This window comes from Leiobunum rupestre, chromosome 1 (genome assembly GCF_980474605.1).
Source record: "Leiobunum rupestre chromosome 1, qqLeiRupe1.1.hap1, whole genome shotgun sequence".
Taxonomy (NCBI): domain Eukaryota; kingdom Metazoa; phylum Arthropoda; class Arachnida; order Opiliones; family Sclerosomatidae; genus Leiobunum; species Leiobunum rupestre.
Window position 1 is genome coordinate 20,257,021 of NC_143384.1, and position 21,396 is coordinate 20,278,416.

The 21,396-nt window shown below is 35.6% G+C and overlaps 1 protein-coding gene across 2 annotated transcripts in view; it reads right to left on the reverse strand.

The window, feature by feature from the left end:
• The window catches only part of PMCA (plasma membrane calcium-transporting ATPase 3), a 133,112-nt gene extending 120,598 nt beyond the window's left edge, over positions 1–12,514 (reverse strand). The window contains exons 1-2 of one of the 2 annotated variants that reach the window (XM_090176582.1): positions 12,242–12,514; positions 11,489–11,558 (exon numbers count right to left, since the gene is read on the reverse strand). The gene's annotated coding sequence lies outside the window, so the exon portion shown is untranslated. Of the gene's footprint in view, positions 1–4,468; positions 4,619–11,488; positions 11,559–12,241 lie in introns of those variants that run through there. The other variant, XM_090176589.1, reaches the window with a different exon arrangement.
• Positions 12,515–21,396: the final 8,882 nt, after the last annotated feature.

Sequence of the window (21,396 nt, forward strand, 5' to 3'; positions counted from 1 at the left end):
TGGGCAATATATATGGTCAAATAACACTGGTGACGTCCTCCTACGTATCTCGTCTTGGACCTGATGTAAGATAATTTGGAGTTTGAAGGACCATGAACTATAACCGATGTTGGCGTCATGTGGGTGATAAACTGTAGCAGACATTGGAGTCAGATCGGTCACAAACTATAGCGGACACTGACGCCTGATTGGTCACAAACTATAGCGGACATAGGAGTCAGATCAGTCACAAACTATAGCGGACACTGACGCCTGATTGGTCACAAACTATAGCGGACATAGGAGTCAGATCGGTCACAAACTATAGCGGACACTGACGTCTGATTGGTCACAAACTATAGCCGACATAGGAGTCAGATCGGTCACAAACTATAGCGGACACTGACGTCTGATTGGTCACAAACTATAGCGGACATAGGAGTCAGATCGGTCACAAACTATAGCGGACACTGACGTCTGATTGGTCACAAACTATAGCCAACATAGGGGTCAGATCGGTCACAAACTATAGCGGACACTGACGTCTGATTGGTCACAAACTATAGCCGACATAGGAGTCAGATCGGTCACAAACTATAGCGGACACTGACGTCTGATTGGTCACAAACTATAGCGGACATAGGAGTCAGATCGGTCACAAACTATAGCGGACACTGACGTCTGATTGGTCACAAACTATAGCCGACATAGGAGTCAGATCGGTCACAAACTATAACCGATGTTGGCGTCATGTGGGTGATAAACTGTAGCGGACATAGGAGTCAGATCGGTCACAAACTATAGCGGACACTGACGTCTGATTGGTCACAAACTATAGCGGACACTGACGTCAGATCGGTCACAAACTATAGCGGACACTGACGTCAGATCGGTCACAAACTATAGCGGACACTGACGTCAGATCGGTCACAAACTATAGCGGACACTGACGTATGATTGGTCACAAACTATAGCGGACACTGACGTCAGATCGGTCACAAACTATAGCGGACACTGACGTCAGATCGGTCACAAACTATAGCGGACACTGACGTCAGATTGGTCACAAACTATGGCCGACATAAGAATGAGAGAAGTCAAACTAAAGCGGACTTACTCATCAAATTAGCACCACAAATTAAACCTGACATAGGAGTCAGATTGGTCACAGATCATAACGAACTTCAACGACAAATCGAGCACAAATTATAAAGGATTTCAACGCCATATCGGTCACAAAATATAACGGACTTCAACCGCCCGACTTCAACTTCAGATTGGTCACAAAATAAAACGGACTTCAACCACTCGACTTCAACGTCAGATTGGTCACAAAATAAAACGGACTTCAACCACTCGACTTCAACGTCAGATTGGTCACAAACTATAGCCGATACTAGTCTCATGCTTCACAAAGCATAGCGGAAATGGACACCAGAGTAACCACAGCGTATAGCGGAAATGGGCACCAGAGTAGCCACAGCGTATAGCCGAAATGGGCGCCAGAGTAACCACAGCGTATAGCGGAAATGGGCGCCAGAGTTAGCCATAAATTGTAGCAGAAATGGGCAACATGTTTAGCCACAAATTGTACAGGACATGGGAACCAGAGTTAGCCACAAATTGTAGCGGAAATGGTCTTCATAGTAACCACAGCGTATAACGGAAATGGGCACCCGAGTGAGCCTCAAATTGTACCGGAAATGGGTAACATGGTTAGCCACAAATTGTACAGGACATGGGCACCAGAGTTAGCCACAAATTGTAGCAGAAATGGTCTTCATAGTAACGACATCGTATACTGGAAATGGGTGCAAGAGTTAGCCTCAAATTGTAGCGGAAATGGTCTTCAGAGTAACCACAGCGTATAGCGGAAATGAGCGCCAGAGTTAGCCACAAATTGTAGCGGAAATGGGCGCCAGAGTTAGCCACTAATTGTAGCGGAAATGGGCGCCAAAGTTAGCCACAAATTGGAGCGGAAATGGGCGCCAGAGTTAGCCACAAATTGGAGCGGAAATGGGCGTAAGAGTTAGCCACAAATTGGAGCGGAAATGGGCGCCAGAGTTAGCCACAAATTGGAGCGGAAATGGGCGTAAGAGGTAGCCACAAATTGGAGCGGAAATGGGCGTAAGAGTTAGCCACAAATTGGAGCGGAAATGGAATTTAGGGTAGCCACAGCATATAGCGGAAATGGGCGTCAGAGTTAGCCTCAAATTGTAACGGAAATGGTCTTCAGAGTAACCACATCGTATAGCGGAAATGAGCGCCAGAGTTAGCCACAAATTGAATCGGAAATGGACGCCAGAGTTAGCCACAAATTGTAGTCAAAATTAGCGCCAGATTTAGCCACAAATTAAGCGGAAATGGGCGGTAGAATAACCACAAATTGTAGCGGAAACGGGCGCTATAATAACCACCAAGTATAGCGGAAATGGGCGCCAGAGTTAGCCACAAATTGTAGCGGAAATGGGCATCAGAATTAGCCACAAATTGGAGCGGAAATGGGCGCCAGAGTTAGCCACAAATTGGAGCGGAAATGGTATTCAGGGTAGCCACAAATTGTAGCGTAAATAGGCGCCAGAGTAACCACAAAGTATAGCTGAAATGGTCACCAGAGTTAGTCACAGATTGTAGCGGAAATGGGCGCCAGAGTAACCACCAAGTATAGCTGAAATGAGCACCAGAGTTAGTCACAGATTGTAGCGGAAATGGGCGCCAGAGTAGCCACAAAGTATAGCGGGAATGGGTACCAGAGTAAGCCACAAATTGTAGCGTAAATAGGCGCCAGAGTTAGTCCCAGATTGTAGCGGAAATGGGCGCCAGATTAACCACAAAGTATAGCGGAAATGGGCGCCAGATTAACCACAAAGTATAGCGGAAATTGGTACCAGAGTAACCACAATGTACAGAGTAAATCGGCGCCAGAGTTAGCCACAAATTGTATTGAAAATGGGCGCCACAGGAACCACAAACTATAGCGAAAATAGTCTTCAGATTACCCACGAACTATAGCGACGCCTTTTGGTACTTGGGTGCCATGTCGTTCAACTAATAACTAACGCAACTGATTTGGCTAAAATGTAAGGCACAAGGCGCAACCATAAATGGAAATGATCTGGGCAGCGAAATCCCGCTTCGAAATAGGTCTGTTCCCAGATGCGAACGTGGCAAGAGGTCCATCGTCCGTCCTCGAGAAGCCGTTCAATCCGGGGTAGTGGCGAGGCCTATCGGTTGGTCCGCGTAGGCTTCGGATCCTCGGCTTGAAACTCGAGTGGCGGACAAGCCAGCCCTAGTCTCACGCTAATGAGCTTTGATATAATAAAAGTGGCAATTAAGGAGAGGCGCGCGCTGCTCTACAAAAAAACCAACTAATTGGAAAGCTACCAACGTAGCTGCTTCGACGCGGAAATATTAGTTCAAACACAGAAGCGTTTACGAAATAGACGGGAAAAAATTATGTTCATTTCGATGTTCTCCAAATTATTTAGACTTTGTGATATTCGTGAATTTCATTTGAAACAAAATATAACGCGATTTAGGGCGTAAAAATTGTGTTCCAGTATTTAAAGAAATTGTAGAATAAAAATCTTAAAATTATCGATTTTTTAGAAATAATAGTTAATTTTCAAGAATATATTTAAAAGCATTTTAGGGATAATAGGATAAAAAATATAGGATAATTATAAAACTAATAGTTAATTTTCAAGAATATATTTAAAAACATTTTAGGGATCATAGGATAAAAATATAGGATAATTATAGAACTAATAGTTAATTTTCAAGAATATATTTAAAAGCATTTTAGGGATTATAGGATAAAAAATATAGGATAATTATAGAACTAATAGTTCATTTTCAAGAATATATTTAAAAGCATTTTAGGGATCATAGGATAAAAAATATAGGATAATTATAGAACTAATAGTTAATTTTCAAGAATATATTTAAAAGCATTTTAGGGATCATAGGATAAAAATATAGGAAATTATAGAACTAATAGTAAATTTTCAAGAATATATTTAAAAGCATTTTAGGGATCATAGGATAAAAATATAGGATACTTATAATGATAATACCAAGATTTCAAGAATATATTTATAATTTAAATTCTTAAACGCGGGTCTTTTTCAGTTATATATTTTTAGTATATTGGTTTGATATATAGTACAAAAAATGGATATTGTAGGATTTTATACGACCATAGCAGAGTTAGAGGGGCGGTGAATTATATTATCACCGTTAAAGTTAACCCAAAAACGAGAAACTAAATGTAAAAAAATAAATTAAAACAAAAATTTACCACCACCCTTAGTAAACACGACGATCCAGGGAAATAGGCTTCGAGGTAAGACCAACCAAGTCACATTATGGATCAATTTTAATACTCGACTAAGCCTCGGTAATAAAACATGATCATCGATACACCAATAAAATGTACAGGTAGAAGGAGAAGAGAGAAAAAATAGGGGGTTGGGCCGCAAAAACTTACCCCTGACGCAAAAATCAATTGTACGTACAACGCTCCGACGACACTATAGGAAAAAATCACCAGTAACTCCCTCTGTCGTCCAATTAAATCGCCCAAAAAATATCTAACGAAAATATCACTCGCCGGTCAGACAAATCACAAAATAATCACGCAAAAATCACGAAATAATCGAACCGCACTCGGTTGTGGACTTCTAGTTGTTCGCTGGTGGTGGTAGTAAAAAAAATCACACAAATCACTGGAAAATCACGAATAAAAAATATAATTATTCCACTAGAATTGGATCAAAATTCACATTTCCATTTTTTCCGAAAAACAAGTCTACATTATCTTATAGCTATACATTAAGTTTGAAGTAAAAAATATAGAAGCGCAGTACGAAGGGAGGTAATAATAGATTATTTGGGGTTATAGTCGGGTTATAAATACTCGAAACATAACGGGGATTTCGGTCGCGACAACGGCGGGACGGTAACCCAAAAACTCATAGAAAAGGTTCGAAAATGAAGTATATTTGCAGGCCCCGCTCGAAACTGGGAGTCGGAGTCTGCCCCGATACTGCCATGTTGGAAATAGCCGCCTGGAAGCTTCGAGGGGCGCACGCGCAGATGCGGGGGGGGGGGAGGGAACTACTTCGGCGGAGCGCGATACCGGCGCGTCACCGCGCGTGCGTTACCTTAGCCTCATCTCTCTCTATCCCGAGTCGATTTCGGTGGCGCTGAAAAAAGGGGTAGTGTCTCGAGGTGAAGACGAAGAGGTTGCGGAGACAGCTCCAGAAATGCAATCGCGGGGACAACTCTTTCATTACTTAAAGGGAGTGTGTGTGAGTGTGTAGTAGTAGTAGTGGCTGAAGAAAGGGTCTAGTCTCAGTCAGTAGGTACTCGCTTATCAGACCACGTGTTATCGTAAACGCGACCTCCTTGTTAGGCACTTTTATACTTTTCCATTTTTAAGATACCTCGGGTCAAAATTCTTATCTGTTATCCAAAATTCAGGTTTTGAAAAAAATATGAGAACCTTATATGTATTAAATTTCGGAATTACCGAATTGAAATTGTTAAATATCTCAAGATTTATAAAAATATTCCGAATAATATGAAAGAAATATATTTTTTAAATATGATAACCCTAATACATTACATTTAATTTACTTTAATTTATTTTAACTCGGAATTACCGAATTGAAGTTGTTAAATATCTCAGATTTATAAAAATATTCCGAATAATATGAAATAAATATTTTTTTTTAAATATGAGAACCTTAATACATTACATTTAATTTACTTTAATTTATTTATGTTGTTAAATATCTCAGATTTATCCAAATACTTCAAAGTATAGGAAACTAAACATCTTTTGAAAAATATATGAAATCCTTAATATATTACATTTAATTTATTTGAATTTCAACTCGGAATTTACCGAATTGAAGTTGTTAAATATAATATTTTGAAACTATAGGAAATCTAAGATTTAAAAAAAAATACGAGATCCTTAATATATTAATTTAATTTATTTAAATTACCGAATTAACCTTGTCGTATGCAATTATTAAAATAAAAAATAATTTTAAAAAAATGAATAATTAATGTGTTAAATTTATTTTAATTTCGATAGTCCGAAATACTAGATTAATGTTAAATATTTCAGTACAAATAAACGTTTTCTGAAAAAATGAAAAGTAAAATTTATTAAACTAAAAGTTATATCTCAAATGGTATAGGTTTTTTTAAATCATTAAAAATATCATGTTGGAATATTAATTATAATTTGTTCAATTAACTGGTTTTAACATGACAAAAAGTTAAGGTTACAATTTAATTTTAAAATTTGTAATTAAATTTGGAGGTGCAATAAAATACGCGGAATACAGGAAGGTTTATTCACAAATGTACGCATTCTAAAGGACGACCCTTAAACGTTTAATATAATATTTTAAAATAAACAGTTGTTGGTTCTGAAAACGTATTTAATTTTAATACGTACCGTGCATATAGGGATAAATTTCAGGTCTATAGTTCAATCCAACTCAATTCACACTTTGTACAGCATTTTAATATGGTTTTCAAAACTACAAATACGATTTAAATGTTATTGCAAAACCTATTTCCACGATTGAAGCGGGTTTTTAGGAAACTAGCTACGTTTCGAGACACAATTTAAAACCTAACTTCCGTCGAAAGTCAGTTTCTCGTGGCGCCATAGTCTAGAATGTCCTGTTGTGAAGTATACATTCAAAATCCGTGACTTTTCCAGGTTTTAAGCAAACATTTTCCATTTGCAACCAAAATTACATTCCCTGAATTTGCGTTTTAACTATCTCTTAACAATTCCTGACTATTTAGACCCATTTTAAAATTCCACGGGTTTTACAGGTACCGTGGAAATACATGCAGGGTGGCTAGGGAAAGGCTTTGAAAATTTTATGGAAAAATTTTTAGAGGCGAATAATAGGAAAATATAGGAAATAAAATAGGCGAATTAAAGGAAAATATAGGAAATATAATAAGCGAATTAAAGGAAAATATAGGAAATATAATAGGCGAATTAAAGGAAAATATAAGAAATAAAATAGGAGAATTATAAGAAAATATAGGAAATATAATAGGCGAATTAAAGGAAAATATAGGAAATAAAATAGGCGAATTAAAGGAAAATATAGGAAATAAAATAGGCGAATTAAAGGAAAATATAGGAAATAAAATAGGCGTATTAAAGGAAAATATAGGAAATAAAATAGGCGAATTAAAGGAAAATATAGGAAATAAAATAGGCAAATTATAGGAAATAAAACAGGCGAATTAGTGGAAAATATAGGGAACTAAACAGGCGAATTATATGAAAATATAGGACACTAAATAGGAAAATATAGGAAAAATAATAAGGCAATTATTGCATATCGGTATACTTTGCCTCGAATCACCTACAATATTGATAATTTTTGGTACACTGCTTTCTTGCATTAGTGGATTACTTAGCGGATTTCCGAAGCCCGTACATTTCAAGATTTTGTTCGAAAGTGGCAGTGTTTTCACTAATGTTCTATGACACGTATAAAAAAGTTCTTTCATTTTCAAAAGACCGTTAATTATTAATGAAAATAGGTGGAAATAAAGGAATTTATAGGACGGCATTAAAAATATAGAAAAATATAGGAAGTATGGTCACTGTCAGCGGACTTTTTTACTAGACTGTCGCGCCACCAGTGAATATTGACGGAAGCTTGACCTTCCGTGCTATGGTTATACTGTCCAGGGCAGATAACCATTACAGGGTGTCCTAATACTCACGATTAAAAAAATTAATCATAATTTAATCAATTTTAATCATTGTAGGGAGCTGTTGGCTCGATCGCGTGGCATGCAGGGCTTGCCACCACCCTCCTACGCATTGTAACCCGGCCACCTGAATTAAAGGCTTCAAAAGTCGCTTGATGACTTAGGCCTAAGGTGGTGCCAAGGGTATTAGCCTAGCTGATTATTATTATTAGGTACAGATTTTCATCAGAGCACTCCACGAGCCAATAACTGCTCACTTGTGTTAAACCTAGTGGCAGAATTTTTAAATACATCCAGAGTTATGAATTTTTATTGATTTTAATTGATATTTTTAATTTTATTAATTTCAATTTGAGTACAGCGGTAACGTAAACTAAATTTTAAATTAATCATAATTAAATTTAATTACTAATTAAAAACTATATTTAAGTTAGTTTGCTCTGATTTGACATTACCAGGGCTCCCAGCGACTTTTTTTTAAATATTATAGGAATTATAGGAAATTTCATAGAAAATATAGGAATTATAGGAAATTTCATAGAAAATATAGGAATTATAGGAAATTTCATAGAAAATATAGGAATTTATAGGAACATTTTTAGCCAAAAAATAGGAAATTATAGGAGTATATTGAAATTAAAGGAATTTATAGGAACTCTGGGAGCTCAACCGTTGATGTTTTCGGGAACACCGGACCTAAGCCAGAGCTAAGCTCTATTTAGAAGGCAAATTTTTCCCAAACGTTAAGGCTATTTTCTAATACATTATTTTTAAAATTATAGGAATTTCTGGATATAGCTATAGAAAAACTAAAAAATTTCGAAAAAATAGGAATTTATAGGAACAATTTTGAGAAAATAGGAAATTATAGGAGCATATTAAAATTATAGGAATTTATAGGAATTATAGGAAATCTGGGAGCCCTGCATTGCTAAAGTGATTAATTACAAGCGTACATTTTCATAAATGCATTGAAGTATAATAGTGTATTTAAATCAATGATATATTTTTAGAAATCAGTCAATTTAAATATCCACATGAAACACGTTATAAACATTTTAAAAGTAATAATGTTTACCTGTAAAAGTAGAACGAATTTTAAAAAAAATCGCTGGTCAAGGCAGTTATTGACAGATACACCTCTACAATTCTCGGAAATAGCGCCTATGCACTGCAGCACTGCATTAACAACATAAAAATCATAATTACGCCGATATCGATCTAGCTTCCCTCCCCTCGATTCACTCGTAGCGCCTCTAGTGGTGATATGTTCGGGAAATAATTCGTTTAAATCCCAGATCACTTTTAGTTTATTGTCTCTTAATTACGAATGAAAAAAAAAACACATTTTTGTGCAAAAACATGTTGGTTTTATTTCCGTTAATCGATGAAAAAAATTACTAGTAATTCTTATACTAGTATACTACAATATACGTCAATATCGTATTAATACCAGTTAAGCCATCCCTCGTGAACGTGAACGGGGGAGCTTGTAGGAGTGTAAATTGTATAAAATAAGATTCCTACAACAGGGCTTCCACCAAAATCTTAAAACAAAATACGGAAATAGGGGATTTTTAGGGTGAAATAGGAACCAAATTTTGAAAAGTAGGAACCAAATAGGGACCATTTAAATAAAAATGAAATCTTTATTTTAATTTCAATTTTTACAAAAATGACTTAAAATAGGGTATTTCTAAAACTGACTTAGTTTTAATTTGTAAAAATATTTTATCACAAAAATGACCTATTTTTACTCATTATCAATTTTACCAAATATTTAAATTTAGCCGAGCTCGTGGCGCCACCTAACATACATTATAGCAAACGTGAATCGTTACAATTCTGGTTCAATATTATAAGCCGATGGTACTTTTCAGCAAATTTATTAGAAATATGGTAATTTAGGTACCAAATTCCGATTTTACGGTGGTTTAGGGACCTCGAAAAAACGTAGGGGCTTTTAGGTATTTTAGGGACCTGGCGGGAGCCTTGCTACAAGTTTCCAAGCTCACGTTTTCAAAGGTGGGCTTAGCCTGCCTATTAAGTTAAATTGCGATTTTAAGTTAATATTTTCATGCAAAATATTTATTATATTCATATTTTCAGGAAGAACCAGCGAAGAAAATTACTAGTAATGTTTATGAAAAATGCATGTCCTAGAATTACAAAATATTTATTATATTCATATTTTCAGGTAGAACCGGCGAAGAAAATTACTAGTAATGTTTATGAAAAATACATGTCCTAGAATTACAAAATATTTATTATATTCATATTTTCAATTAAAACTGATGAAAAAAAATTACTCTTTATTCTTATCAAAAATACTTTTTCTAGTAATACAAAATATGTCAAATATTTTCAATTGGAACTGGGGAAGAAAATTACTAGTAATTGTTACTAAAAATACTTATCCTAGAATTACTTAAGTAATATATACTCAATCGAAAGGATGTGCGTTAAAATTATTTTTTAATTATTATTCTTTAAAAATGAAAATATTTTTTGTTTCTCCATCCAGACGTTCCGGAACAACAACAAAAAATGTGTTGAAAAATATAAAAATGAAACAGTTGTTGAAACAAAGTGCAAATTGAAAAAGTGCCACTGGCCTGCGATGTGATAAACACGCGGGATAACCCCGATATAAAGAACAAAAACGTGTACACTCCATATAATCAGTTAGAAATATAAATCACTAGACCCAGATAAACCAATTTACAATCAAAAACTAAACAGACAATGTGACAATCAAAGTAGCGCTCCTTGCTTATTCAAATATACTCCAAAAAAGAGGAAATAAGATATGGCAAATGAAAATCAAACGGTCCATCTTAAGCCTAACCATTTGTAGAAAAAAAGGTAAAGATAAAAATTCAAAGAATGTGCATAAATAATGTATAGAAATAACGGAAAGAAAGCATTAGCTAAGTCAAGATTTTTCTAGGCAGTTGAGCTATATTAAGATCTACGGTTTTTTGGGCCTTTGCCAAGCTTTTCCTAGCGGCAAGGCTTAGCCACTCTGTGCCTTTTCGGCTTTTGTGCATTTTTTTTTTAATAAATAAAGAATCTACAAGTTCTGGACTCATTATTTTAGGTTTTTTTTTGGGGGGGGGGGGGGGATTTGTATTACTCCAAGGTTAATATAGGAAGTAACTTGGAACTACAGTCAAAGGTACCTTTGGGGTTAATATCCAAGTAATTCATTACGCTCTCTACATAATAATATTTATTATTATTGTAGTAACTATGGCAGTATTATTTACATTTCTCGTCATAGTTAATAAATTTAACTATTTTACTAATATAAATATGAAGTATATTAATTAAAGAGATTCTCGACTTAGAACCCTTTAAAAATTCAGTTACGTAATGCGCTAATGCATGTCGCCATGTTGCGCGAATTGTTTTAGTGCCCGCGAGCTTAGAAATTCGTGCAACAAGAGGGCGCTAGCCGCGTAATTTAAATGTTATTAATGTACCGGCTTGCGATGTTGAGAAATTTAAACAAGTGTGACGTAGGTTGAGCACTTTGGTGATGAGATGATATTGGAGGATCTTAAAATTAATTTTGCTCGTGAAAATACGCCGCCATGTTAGAGTACAAATATAAAAGCGGGTTAATAAGCCTGCTATACCTCACAATGTAAAGGTACTGCCACGCGAAAAAAAACGACAATTTGAAATCGGTCAATTAATTGTTTTCCCCGGGAAATAATATATCAAAAATGTAGCTTACCTAACTTTCATGTCCAAAATAGGTGGAAAACATAAAATAACCAACGGTAGGGGGATACACAACTCCGACACTGAAAAATCATAATTCATCGTAAGAATTTACTATAATAAGAAATAATCATGAAAACGAAACGCCTCCCAAGATTAAATCAGGAGAAAAATACATTATATAACCCACATAATCGGTCTTTAGCTAGGCCTAACGCGGTTTAATGACAAAAATCGAAGTTCTACCCCAAAAAATTTAAGTACAATTTATAGCTTCGTATTTGCATAATTTCCACATTAACCGAATTCAAAGGAGTATCGCAACATGTAGATTTCGATTGTACCTCGCTAGAACATCAATAATATAACGATTTTTTGAGATTTTCCTCACTACTATAAGAGGACGGGTGAACCGAAATAGTTTGAAAACCATTATTTACCTTTAAAACGCGAAAACCGCTCGGTTAAAACGAAACTGAAACTAAACTCGCTATCCCGATTACGAGTTTTACCATCCTAAGCCGCGGAAAAAGGTTAAGTTAGTTAAGCCTTGGCCATATAAAAATTCGCGAAGGGGGGACCGAGGGTCCATAGGACGCGAAAAGTGTGTCACCGCCATCGCCGTTAGAGAGCCGGGGACGAGGCCTAAGATCTTACCGCCTACAACCGAAGGTAGGGGACGAACGCCGCTAAGCCTAACGCGGGGACCCTTTGCGGTATATCGCCCAAAAATCGTAAGAAAGGCTTAATTTCTAAAGGAACTCACCCAAATAGGTTCAAACTATATTCCTGGGGGTCCGCGAATGGTAATTTCCACTAGAAAAATCCGTTTTTAAACACAAATACTCCTTTTTTTAAGCGGCCACTGGTGCAAAATTCCTTACGGCGCGAACGTAAAACTTCACAGCAAATTTTCTATTGAAAAGTCGACACGGGGAGGGAAAAGGGCGAGCCCCGGGAAACAGCTCCGCCTGGATACGCCGATTTCCCTTATTTTTGCGTTCCTTCGTAGACGATGCGACAAATACCCCTAGTGGCGGGTGCCCGAACTATCGAGCGGCGGGAAAATAAATTTAATCCTAACGAAAGGAAAAAAAGAGTTTAATTTACCCGTCTTTTAAAATCTTTTCTCTTTAAAATTCACAGAAATGGAAAATAAAATACCGAATATAGTTTATACCATTTAATCGTGAAAATTATTTAAATTTAGATATATTTTGTAGAAAATTCTAAAAATAACTTTACCGATTTAGGATGTCTTCCGTGTGAAAATGAAGCGGTTTAGATGTACGAAATGAAATGATATTTTGACAATTATCTTTATTTCTTTATCCCAGAGAGCGTTCGAGAGGGTGTTGGAGTAGCCTTTTATAATTATCTTAACAGATATTTCATTTAGAGATAGCGTGATTTACGTCAAACGGATAACTGAAGTAATTTGCTAAGCAATTCTCGGTTTAAACAGAAATGCCATACAATGACGTACTTTCGTAAATAAAAGTGACGTTTATAGAAAGGTTTACGGCAATTTCCGTTTGGCTTTACCCTTAATTGTTTTTCAGTAATCTCTTTCACAATGTGTAATTTTATTGGGAGTATTTTGAAGGAATTAAAGGTATTTATAATTTCTTTAAGAGTCATATAATGTATGTAATTTATAAATTTTTCATCCGGAAATTATGTTCAAACATTTCGGAACTAAGATTAGTTGATTTATTTACCGCGTGGCGCCATCTATAATGTTTGAAAACGCTTTACAATTAAGAGTTTTACTATCACAATATTTATTTTAAATTTATTTTTTAATATATTGTTTTTGTTTTATTGTAAATAAATTTACATTTTTTTTTATTTTGTATTTTAAATTATTCGTATTTTATATTTTAATTTGTTCTTATTGTATATTTTAAGTTCTTGTTATTTTATATTTTAATTTTTTCTTATTGTATATTTTAAGTTCTTATTTTTTATTTTTATTTTTTCTTATTGTATATTTTAAGTTCTTATTTTTATTTTTCTTATTGTATATTTTAAGTTCTTATTTTTTATTTTTATTTTTTCTTATTGTATATTTTAAGTTCTTATTTTTTATTTTTATTTTTTCTTATTGTATATTTTAAGTTCTTATTTTTTATTTTAAATTATTTTTATTTCATATTTTAGTTATTTGTATTTGTGTAGACTTGATAACCATAGTAGTAGAAATCCATAGCTTTAGCGATTGTCCGCCATTTTGAGTGTAAATTGTCTATCTATATAAAAAAGCATGAGTGACGTCAGTTTATGTCACCGTGCCATTACTCTAAAGGTTTTACCTCAGTGATTGCAAGCAAAGCTTTCTTAGGTAAATAATTATGAATTTTAACAAAACAGTCTTAACTTTTCTTTGCTTTTTTTAAACACAATCACCAGTGCCATCTACACAAAACTCGATAAATTATTTTCCTAAACTGTACCTAGTCACCCACGCTATCTCTTATAGAAAACGAAATAGAGCACAAAATGGCGGCCATTGCCAAAGCGGGAAATTACTTTATTACGAAAAAAAAAACCAACAAAGGGACACTATTAAGGCTAACTTTTAAATTGAATTCAAAAAGGCGTAAAAACTGTAATTAAATTTCGAAATAAAATTACGACTTCCAAAGGCAAAATGAAAATAATAATAAAAAATAAAGTCAAATCAGGGAAAATTCTGGCTTACTCAGCCCAAAATATTATTTTGAAAAAAGAACGAGGATGGGGTTTAAAGTTTACGCTCACGGTTGGCGCGGTGAGTCGATGACATAAACAAATGGAGGAACGTTTCAGAGAGCCCGTAAAAAGGTTATTTGTTAACTACCCTGTCCAATTTGGCGGATTTTTGCCCTTAAAGCTCGGGGAAAATTTCACAGAATCACCGCTACAGTTTTTGGGAAATTCGGACCAGAGGTGGGCAAAAATAGTGAGCACTCGTTTTTGAAAATCCTGCAGTAATGAGCGAGCGCTTCAAATTCGAATTCCAGCTGCTCTTGTTCAACGAGAGGGCTAAATTGAGCAGCCTCTGGGCGAGCGCCGAATAGTTCGCTCCGGCGTTGATGGCTGACGGCGCGCTGAGGGAGATTCCCCCCTCAACGGGTTAGTTCCCTCACTTTTAAGCGCTCACCGCGCGCTGAGCGAGATCTCCCGATCTTCGGAATAGCCCCCTCACTTTAAAGCGACGCGTTAGTACCCTCAGTAGAAAGCGCTGACGCAGCGTTGAGGGAAAATAACCGAGAGAAGGAATAGTTCGCTCAGATTTGAGCGCGGATTTTGATCACGGTGAGCGACGGTAAAGTTCGTTTACGCAAATCGCTCACAGCGCGGCGAGCAAAAATTTCAAAAATCAAACATTAAACTATTACTCGGCTATGGGTTTATTATATACTTTTTTTATTAATAAAATGAAGGGTACTCTAAACGTCGGGAGTTAATGATATCTTCGATTGAATAAAATTCAAAGGTTCTTCCTAATTTATCCAACGATAAACTAGACTGCAAATATTCCGTTTAGTGTTAAAAGAGCTTTATTAAATATTAAAAGCCACAAATTATAACAATAGGCGCTAGTATACAATCTTTTGGTCTTGACAAACTTGGCAGGTGAAATGGGCTACGCGGTACGCGTTTCTTCATTTTTAGGGGATTGTGGCTCGCGCTACTTTAATGGAAAATATTAATTAATGATCGGTACCATAAAAACAAGTGGACATTTACTAACCCCTAATCGAACTCATTTGTAAATCTCCAGAATTTAATAGACAGTTTTAGCAACTACCTACAGGGGCGGTGCCAGAAGATTCTTAGGTGTAGGCTAATAATGTTTATCATTTGTGGGCCCCCTGTTCCTCAATATTGGGCCCCTCTATGTATTGACTTAAAATTCAATTTTGCAAATTCAGGTAATTTATTTATTATTTGATATTAGTGCGGTTTTTAAAATTTTACAGTATTAACTATCATCACATATTTTATTTGAATTTAAAAATCGACTTGATGTGGCCCCGTCAGATCGATTTGTGGGCCCCTATTTGAACACAAAAGTAGGTTATAGCTCTAGTTGCCTACCCCTATAACGCCGCTCCTGACTACCTACACCGGGATTTTAATCACAGTGAACGACGACAGAGTTCGTTTACGGTAAATCGCGAAGAGCAAACATTTCAAAAATTAAACTTCACATTTGACGGTATGAATAAGTTAATAATAAGATTATTTTTAATGTATATGTAAAATATAATACAATATCTGTGCATATAACCATCTTCGATTTTGTCCATTGTTTATGACATCGACAAAAATAACCATATCATCAAATGATCAAGCTAATTGCGAAGATTCACGGTTTTTAAATAATAATTTTTTTCAGGAAAAAAGGGAGGGGTTGGAATTAATATAATGGCCAGCCTGTGCCAATATTAAAACTGTTTTAGTTCCAAATTGAGGTAACTCGATTTACGCGAATTTTCTTTTTTGCCGTTTTTCAAACTTCTTTTACACTAAAAATATAAATATTACAAATAGCGGCCAATGTATAGTTACAAAGTTATCGATTATTTTCCATTTTTAAAAAGAATTACGTTATAAATTTTTATCAAATTTAAATAATATTTTTTAGATACCTGGTTTTGAAACTAATAGCGTTCTTTTCGTTTTTATTTCACACCGAATTTTAGTAATAATAAAAATGTTTGAATAATTCTAATGTCTAGTTTGTGCGGGTAACAAAAATCAACAGTGAAGAAGCTGTCAACGATCACCGTCAAGCTCAGCGTGTGGGAAGTGGGGACCCGCTGGCTGCCGGTGAGTATGAACAAGGAGGGAGGGGGGTGGCATTACCAAGGTAACCTATTTAAAGTTACTATAGACAATAGGCTATAATCACTATGCTGTAAACATTTGTGTCGCGCGAAAGCGATCCAAATCTAACGACTGACGATTATGATAAAAATTACATCATTCTTCCGAACTTCAAAAGGCCGTTATTTTATTTCTGGGGGGGGGGGGGGGATTTCTATTTGAACTTGTAATAACTTACACACAAATATTTTCTTTACATTTTTCTGTTTTTATTGCTTACGATGTTACATTTTATATACAATATTGGAAATATTTCAATAATTATTTAAATCTTCGCTCTTGCTTGATACCTACAAAGATTCTCAAAAACATTGTGTGGAGCGTGTCATTTTCGCCTAATTTGGTTTGACAACAATGAAACGAAACCCAAATTAGTTACCGCCATACGCCAAACGAGGAGGCAATGAACACCGCTAATGCCCCACAATGGAACATTTTGAAAAAAAGGATCCACCGTGGAACTTCGGATGTCATTAGAAAGTGTTCATCTTGTAAAATACGGAAGCGAACTTAAAGCCTGAAACTGAATAAAAAAACTCAAGCCACAGTCGAAGTACTATAACTCCAAAACTATGGACTCGAAAAAATTAAACTTCGAAGGCGAGAAAAATTATGAACAGCTAAAGCAAAAAACACGAAAAAATTAAACTAAGGAAGGACCGAAATACGAATCGAAAGACGCAGACTTGAGAAAAGTCGACAAGAAACTGTAACGAAATGAGAAAGGAACCTACTATTTATACTATTATTGTAGAAAGGATTACGAAGCGAGGTATAAGTATAGGAAACTTCGAAATTGCCCTAGCATTGGCTATCTTAAACGGCTAAGACCCAAGGGAGGGGCGACTCATTGGCGTCAGTTCGGAATTCTGGCGTTGACCCCGTCATATGACGTTAAGAAGTACACGCTATTGTTGAAATTGAAAACTGCGAGAATGAAGAAAATGGGTTCGATGCTAAATAGAAAAAAACCTCCATCGACTGTCCCCCTATTTTAATATTTTTGTCAGGTGCAGTAACGAGTAAGTGGCGCCCTTGCTGTCTGGAATGGGCAGTGTTGGAAAAAAAAGCCCAAAGTGGGAAAAAAGGTTTGCAGAGCCAAATAGGATTTTATGAATCGGGCCAAGCCGCCAATTCAATGCTTTTGAATTAACTAATATTATTCTAATGTCTGAATATGTCGGCTATAGATTCCAAGGTTCAATAATATCTAATCGGCCCGATTAGTCGCAACTTAGTAAATAGTAACACAGAATAAATAAACATTGTAAATAAATGTAGTAAAAATAGCTAATAATACCATTAGTTAATAATATTGTTACATAAGTATGACACGTCTTATTCTTTATATGCAAAACGTTTACTGATAACTAGCCACAAGAGACACTCTATATAGAGGGCTTCTCGTGTATGACGTGCCCTTTATCAGCATCTCGCTAGGGGTGATTTTTTACCGTGATGACGTCACTCTGTAAATAGGTTTTAGTGAATTATTTCCATTAAATTATGGATTTATGATATTACGTAGTATTTTTATTTTTATTGATTAACGTTTTCATGTTAGTCTATCCGTAGTCCAGAAAAATATACTTTGGAGCTAACGTTCCGTAGACGCGGCCCGAATATACATGGTTTTCTCCGTTTTCCTATATGGTATTTTATTATAGAATACTTATTTCGGTTTCAGAAGGGCTAGTTTTGATCTAGTCTATGAAGCTATACGACTCATTTTTAGGGGGAGTTCAGTTTAGCGAAAAGTATATTTATATATGTATATTATAAGTCCAGCCTAAATTAGCGAGTGAATGCCTATTTCGGGGAAATATTTGGTTAGTCATGTCCCGCTGCGACGAAGAGACGTTTCCTATGAGTGGTCAACATTTCCCTTTTCGTTAAGATGCCGAAAGAGACGCCTTCGTGTCTGGACTCCACCTGCGGGTCCCAAAATTGAAACGATTGGGATAGTTTGGAAAGGGGTTGAGGTTCCACCCCCCCCTCTTTTCAAGCTTCAAGTTGAAAGCCGATCGCTAAAACGTAAATACAGCAAATTAGTTTTACCTATAGTTATTATTATTGTTACTAATTATTGATAATTTTTGTTTTTTTATATTTTAGGACGATTTACAGAAAAATATTTTGATATTTTCTGTAACGAACAAGAACTCGACCAAAGGCCAGATGAGCTGATGAATGCCAAGTTAAAGAACGGGGCAATGGAATTTGAACTCCAGTTGTATAAGGAGCAGTTGGACAATGCCAACAAAGCCCCCGAAGTGGCTGTAGCTGGTTGTTCTTGCGTAAAGGTCTCAAAAATTCAAAAACCAGAAGAAGCCAAATAATTGGCTAAAACCAAAACGGTCCTTTTCAGGACCACCTTCGTTTAGTCTAAAGGCCATTAGGCTGTGTGATTCTAAAATGCTGAACTATTGAACCTAAAATATATTCGCTGTTTTAATTGTTCCGTATTTTACAAGATGAACACTTTCTAATGACATCCGAAGTTCCACGGTGGATCCTTTTTTATTTCCAAATGTTCCATTGTGGGGCATTAGCGGTGTTCATTGCCTCCTCGTTTGGCGTATGGCGGTAACTAATTTTGGTTTCGTTTCATTGTTGTCAAACCAAATTAGGCGAAAATGACACGCTCCACACAATGTTTTTGAGAATCTTTGTAGGTATCAAGCAAGAGCGAAGATTTAAATAATTATTGAAATATTTCCAATATTGTATATAAAATGTAACATCGTAAGCAATAAAAACAGAAAAATGTAAAGAAAATATTTGTGTGTAAGTTATTACAAGTTCAAATAGAAATCCCCCCCCCCCCCCCCAGAAATAAAATAACGGCCTTTTGAAGTTCGGAAGAATGATGTAATTTTTATCATAATCGTCAGTCGTTAGATTTGGATCGCTTTCGCGCGACACAAATGTTTACAGCATAGTGATTATAGCCTATTGTCTATAGTAACTTTAAATAAACAATGGACAAAATCGAAGATGGTATATGTAAAATATAATACAATATCTGTGCATATAACCATCTTCGATTTTGTCCATTGTTTATGACATCGACAAAAATAACCATATCATCAAATGATCAAGCTAATTGCGAAGATTCACGGTTTTTAAATAATAATTTTTTTCAGGAAAAAAGGGAGGGGTTGGAATTAATATAATGGCCAGCCTGTGCCAATATTAAAACTGTTTTAGTTCCAAATTGAGGTAACTCGATTTACGCGAATTTTCTTTTTTGCCGTTTTTCAAACTTCTTTTACACTAAAAATATAAATATTACAAATAGCGGCCAATGTATAGTTACAAAGTTATCGATTATTTTCCATTTTTAAAAAGAATTACGTTATAAATTTTTATCAAATTTAAATAATATTTTTTAGATACCTGGTTTTGAAACTAATAGCGTTCTTTTCGTTTTTATTTCACACCGAATTTTAGTAATAATAAAAATGTTTGAATAATTCTAATGTCTAGTTTGTGCGGGTAACAAAAATCAACAGTGAAGAAGCTGTCAACGATCACCGTCAAGCTCAGCGTGTGGGAAGTGGGGACCCGCTGGCTGCCGGTGAGTATGAACAAGGAGGGAGGGGGGTGGCATTACCAAGGTAACCTATTTAAAGTTACTATAGACAATAGGCTATAATCACTATGCTGTAAACATTTGTGTCGCGCGAAAGCGATCCAAATCTAACGACTGACGATTATGATAAAAATTACATCATTCTTCCGAACTTCAAAAGGCCGTTATTTTATTTCTGGGGGGGGGGGGGGGGGATTTCTATTTGAACTTGTAATAACTTACACACAAATATTTTCTTTACATTTTTCTGTTTTTATTGCTTACGATGTTACATTTTATATACAATATTGGAAATATTTCAATAATTATTTAAATCTTCGCTCTTGCTTGATACCTACAAAGATTCTCAAAAACATTGTGTGGAGCGTGTCATTTTCGCCTAATTTGGTTTGACAACAATGAAACGAAACCAAAATTAGTTACCGCCATACGCCAAACGAGGAGGCAATGAACACCGCTAATGCCCCACAATGGAACATTTGGAAATAAAAAAGGATCCACCGTGGAACTTCGGATGTCATTAGAAAGTGTTCATCTTGTAAAATACGGAACAATTAAAACAGCGAATATATTTTAGGTTCAATAGTTCAGCATTTTAGAATCACACAGCCTAATGGCCTTTAGACTAAACGAAGGTGGTCCTGAAAAGGACCGTTTTGGTTTTAGCCAATTATTTGGCTTCTTCTGGTTTTTGAATTTTTGAGACCTTTACGCAAGAACAACCAGCTACAGCCACTTCGGGGGCTTTGTTGGCATTGTCCAACTGCTCCTTATACAACTGGAGTTCAAATTCCATTGCCCCGTTCTTTAACTTGGCATTCATCAGCTCATCTGGCCTTTGGTCGAGTTCTTGTTCGTTACAGAAAATATCAAAATATTTTTCTGTAAATCGTCCTAAAATATAAAAAAACAAAAATTATCAATAATTAGTAACAATAATAATAACTATAGGTAAAACTAATTTGCTGTATTTACGTTTTAGCGATCGGCTTTCAACTTGAAGCTTGAAAAGAGGGGGGGGTGGAACCTCAACCCCTTTCCAAACTATCCCAATCGTTTCAATTTTGGGACCCGCAGGTGGAGTCCAGACACGAAGGCGTCTCTTTCGGCATCTTAACGAAAAGGGAAATGTTGACCACTCATAGGAAACGTCTCTTCGTCGCAGCGGGACATGACTAACCAAATATTTCCCCGAAATAGGCATTCACTCGCTAATTTAGGCTGGACTTATAATATACATATATAAATATACTTTTCGCTAAACTGAACTCCCCCTAAAAATGAGTCGTATAGCTTCATAGACTAGATCAAAACTAGCCCTTCTGAAACCGAAATAAGTATTCTATAATAAAATACCATATAGGAAAACGGAGAAAACCATGTATATTCGGGCCGCGTCTACGGAACGTTAGCTCCAAAGTATATTTTTCTGGACTACGGATAGACTA